This window comes from Cicer arietinum, chromosome 3 (genome assembly GCF_000331145.2).
Source record: "Cicer arietinum cultivar CDC Frontier isolate Library 1 chromosome 3, Cicar.CDCFrontier_v2.0, whole genome shotgun sequence".
Lineage (NCBI taxonomy): Eukaryota > Viridiplantae > Streptophyta > Magnoliopsida > Fabales > Fabaceae > Cicer > Cicer arietinum.
The window spans coordinates 57,104,319-57,110,075 of NC_021162.2; positions in this window are offsets into that span (position 1 = coordinate 57,104,319).

Below are 5,757 nucleotides of genomic sequence, written 5' to 3' on the forward strand. Positions count from 1 at the left end.
ATGTCATATTTCAAAAAAAATATTTGTTAAAATATGAATTAGTAAATTAAAATTTGAGTTTATTTGTTGTGAAAGAGCTTTTTATATATAGTGTTAAAATATACATACTAAAAAATTATTTAAAAATATAGGATACTTTGTGCTAGAGTCCATTTGTGTTTGGGCCTGTTGTGGACTTGACCCAATCCAAGTTTGTCCAATTATTTGGAACTTGTATTGAGTTAGTTTTCAAGTTGTTATGTTAATTAAGTAAGATTAATTAACTTTGTATATAACTAATGATTGATGATGAATAACACAAGAAATGGACATTGATTCATACTAGTTCAAACAAGTGGTACCAACACTCCGATTAGGGCCTGATACTGAATCCACATATTTCACTAAAAGTTGTATCAAGAAGTGCAAGATTGAGAAAAACATGAGAGTGAGAAGTTTCAATGGTTGAAGAGGAAAAAAACCTTCCATGGAGAGGACGAATGTTGCTCCACTCCATTAGGGTCATCTGCTTGAGAAGGTTGCTGTAATGCAGAAAGTGACATCTTTACCGAGAGTTGAAGTAATTCCCCCAGCCCCATTTTATCTTTTTAGTACCGATGGTCTTGTAGTGCATCCTTCATCGAAAGAGATTCACCTAACCAACAATCCCAAAATATGATGGTGATTATGATAATTGGTCGATGCTAATGAAAAATCTACTTTATTCCAAAGAATACTGGAGTGTTATTGGTGAAGGGGTTTCAGAGATCTCATAGACAACAACACCAACACATATCAAGATTATAGAAGAACCAAATTTGAAAGACTTGAATACAGAAAACTATCTTTTCCAGACAATTAATAGAGGAATTATTCAGACTATTCTCAATAAAGACATGACAAAGGAATTTGACCATGGTTTTTAAAGAAAATAGTTGCAAGTTTTACCATCTTGAGATAGGACTAATTATTCAATCTAATATGTCATCTAATATAATGTTTATGGTCAAGATTGAAATAATTCTTCCCACTTGTTTCAAGACTTCCACTAATAAAGATTTAAGCATGACGTGACACAATAGATATGAATATTTGAGTTTGAAAGGACTGAAGTTGTTAAGTCAAAAAGGAATGGTGAAAGAGTTGCTAATAGTGGTAGAGACATCAAGGGTGTGTAGTGATTGTTTGGTTGGTAAACAACATATGATCTCTTTTCCAAAACTAAGTTCTTGGAGAGCCACTCACAAGCTTCAATTAATTCATGCTGATATTTGTGGTCCAATAAAACCTAAGTCAAATAGTGGTACGAAATACTTCATCACCTTCATAATGATTACAATAGGAAGACTTGAGTTTACTTTCTAACTGAAAAGTCATCAACTCTAGAGTTTTTCAAATAGTTTAAAATTAGTGTAAGAAGGAAAGTGGAGCTGTCATTGGTGGTCCGAGGACATATAGAGGAGAAGAATTTACCTCTCTTGAAACCCTCAGTTCATTTCTTTAGAATTTTTGAAAATGTGGGATGTGTTCACTGTAACACCTCCATTTTTAACAACGCGCATGCATTTTTTTTTAAAACAACTTAATAAAATAATACGTCATAACACAAAACGGCAAGAATCATAAATAGTTACATCATATATACAAACAAGCTAAAATAGTTTTTGGGACAATAATCCAAAGTATACAAATAAAAAATACACTGGGGCTATGAGACTTATCAGACATCGCTCATACCCCTGAGGTATTCTTAGCATATACCTGCACATAAATACTGCTCCAAGAATGTTATCTCTCCCATGATCACGTAAAAAAAAAAATGGAACATGGACCTACCAAACAAAAGTCAATTGTCAAAGAATGTCATAAGTACAATCATCCCAAAATAAAATAAGTACAACCACCAAAAGAAAGACACTAAGACCCTATACAACAAAAAATAATTTGATCATCCACTAGCAACTACAATAATAAGGGTGATCTCCACACACTGCACAAGTTCCTTCTAACAGTATTTCTCCTCGAAGTAACTTCATCGTCCTCATCTACCATAGAAGGATCAATCTCATAAGAAGTTAGATCCACTCATGAGATATATTGCCCCATCTCTCCTACTTGTCCTCACTACCCTCCCCGTATAAGTAGCATTGCTTGACATGAGAGTTGTATACCCAAGCAGTCGGTGAATGTCGGTCAGGGAAGTCTAACAATGTTTCCGTCGTCAAGGTAACAATTGGTGGAACAAACTCGGGTATCATCTGAGGGCAAAACCCATTTTCCACAATAATGTAAAGAGTCACCAACCGAAAATTAACAAATAACATTTAACAATTACGTCATAAAGACAAACAATAAGACTTAGCAATTACGACATGATAACAAACAATAACAGAGTATGTATATACAATTATCATATTATAACAAACATGACTCGTGTGCCAAACACCCTAATGCAATGCTTATATGTCAATGCACATGTTTCCAGAATTTCCAAACCCTCCCTCAAGGGATGTAAATCATAAATGTACCGCATCTCACAAACCAATACTAATTACCGAGGTGTCACCTATCACAGATCAACATGATTTACTAGAGTGTAGTCTATCACAGACCTACACAACAAATAAATCATCGTAAAGATAAGATGAACCAATCAACTCATGGAACCATCCTGTGGTCCATCACGGTCACCACTAACATCGTGGCTCATCACAATCACCACTAATTATGAAATGCATGAGCATACTCTGACTCTTTCACAATAATCATTATGTAAATGTAGATATTAAAAGACTCCTCTTTGAATACTCATTACACACTAATAATTTTTCATACTTTTCACAGAGCATACTCAAGACATATTATCCTCAATAAAATTCATAACATGTACCAACACGTATTATCACTCAAGAACGCATCATCACATTAATTTTAATCATCACATATTCACATATCAATCATACATAAATCACACATATAAGGTCTCTATGTGCAAACTAAAAATTTGGAAGGGGCCCTTAACTTAATTATAGCTTTTTCAATAATTCTCACTACTAGAATCAAACACAGCGAAAAATCTTGCTCGTGCCGACACCTTCAATCAAATAGTGTTTGACTTAGTCAAATTAATCCCTGAAACTTTAACTATCTTACAAATCCTTTCTTACTCTAACCTCCTTAGAGTATATTTCACTAATAAAATTTACAACAAGTAAGGACTAACAATATTACTATCCGTAACACACTTTTAATATATAAAACCTATTTTTAGAAATTAACATTCTTTAATTTTTCAGTGAATTCACTAACAATTATTCAAACGTTTTAAATTATTTTTCTCAAATTTTTTCACACAACCACAAATTTTTCTCAAATTTGTCATAACTCATTTTTTTATTGTTGAAACGGCCAAGGTTTCAAAATCAATAATTAAATCGCAAAATTTTAAAACCTCATAGTTCCAAAATCAATTTTAAGAAAATATCAGGTTATCAACATTGATTTTGCATTCCTAATATAATTCACTGTAAAGGAAAATTGGTTTTACTACCTTCGATACTTGATTTCATTCAATGTCATAAAAATGAACTTTCACTTTAACTTGAAAATTTGTCACTAACTATATATCAAATTCACTTTTAGCATACAAACATTTAAACATAAATTCACATTAGAGTAAACTTGATTTTATAAGATTAATTAAAAAATGCACATTGACTGAATCAGTTACCAAAAACACCATCCTCTGAATTACTAGGGATAGAATAACGAATTAGAAATGACATACACTAAGAAAATTATTTCAGAGTTCTCCCCACTGCTTACTCAGTGTCAACGGTCTCATCGAAACTCAATGAGCTAACTACATAAACATAATGATTCACAACAATTTGTTCACCACTAAAATTTATCCAACCACAACAAAATTCCAAAAATTAAATCTCTTTCATTTTTCAAGTTATATAACTCAACCATTAGAGCACCAAAAATTTGAGTTAATAAAATTCTCTAAACTTCTCTCTTAAACTCCATCCAAGAGTAATTATAAGAGTAACATTTTTAACTCTAAACATATTAATTTCACACTTTAACTTTTTGCTCAAACTCTTTAACTTAGTTAAAATTTGAACTTTTTCACAATTTTAACAATTCTAAATTTTCTTTTGTAAAATTTCAACTTTAATTCAAACTCATTTATTTGAAAATAACTCATTACGTAACTCAAACACATCAAAAATCAATATTTTTTAACCATTACTAACAAAAAATTGGACTAAATAGTTGAAACAATTCAACACAAAAAATAAACAATAAAATTGCATAAATTAGAGTTTAAAAAATTCAAGGTCTTATACTCCCCTACCTGCCTCTCAAACCTTCTCCATAAGTTGTGAGCTGTCATCTGATTAATCCAAAAGAAAAAATCAATGATGAAACTTGAAATAGTGTGGAGGAAAATAAAGACAATAATGGTGAAACTGAAGCTGATGCAACAACTTATGGAGAAGTAAATGGTGAACAAACACAATTCAAAATGTACTTAGGAGGATGAAACTAGGCTCGCAAGTCAAAGCCAAGTTTTAGAGAGGCCTATAAGGAGGTCAGGGCACCTAGATGATTATGTGACAAATGAGAAGGAACTTGATGAGCTCAACCTTGCTATCTTTAGTCAGTCAAAGACCCTATGAACTATGAAGAAACATCAAATGATAACAAGTGGATAAAGACCAGGAACCTAGAAATTGAAGCCATAGAAAGAAACCAAACATGGGAGTTGACTACCCTACCAAGAGGAGCAAAGACCATTGGAGTCAAACAGATTTTCAAAACCAAATACAATGAGAAATGAGAGATTGAAAAGCACAAAGCAAGATCGGTAGCTAAAGGATATTCTCAAAAGAAGGGAGTTGATTACAAGGAAGGGTTTGCCCCAGTAGCAAGATGGGACATTATTAGAACAATTGTAACACTAACAACCCTCAAAGTAAGAATTGTTCATCAATTGGATGTGAAAAATGTCTTCCTTTATGGAGAGATCAAAGAAACAATTTTCATTGAACAACCTTAAGGTTTTGTGAGAAAAAAGAGACGAGGATAAGGTGTATTAGCTAAGAAAAACCCTCTATGGATTGAAGCAAGGACCGGAAGTTTAGTACAATAAGGTAGAGTCATATTTCAACAAAGAATGGTTTGAGAAATGTCACTTAAGAGTATACCTTGTTTGTCAAGAAAGATTCTAACACATGCTTTCTAATAGTTAGTCTCTATGCTGATGACTTAATTTTCACTGGAAATAGTGCTATCATAAAAATTGAATTAAAAAAATCCATGAAGGTGGAGTTTGACATGAAAGACCTTGGCAAAAAGACATATTTCTTGGGAGTAGAAGCTGTGCAAAGTAAAGGTGGGATTTTCATCAGTCAAACCAAATATGCAAAGGAGGTACTTGAACGATTTTTATATATTTTTTAAATAACGATTTTAAAAAGAATTTATAACCAACACCTACAATGATCTTAAAAGTGATCATTTTTGAAAAAATATTTATTCTCTACACCTCAGTAATGATGACAACATCTCCTCATATATCACGGTATCACTTGAACACATTTCAACTTGGAAACAACGAGCCAGAAGTATAGTGCCTGCCACAATAGTACATCTAGCTAGTATTAATTATTAATATTAAATAAAGTATATGCTTGATCAGTCCCTTTATAGATTTGATTTATCAAGTTTCTAGTGTACTAAATTTTTGATTTCTACTAATTAAAAATG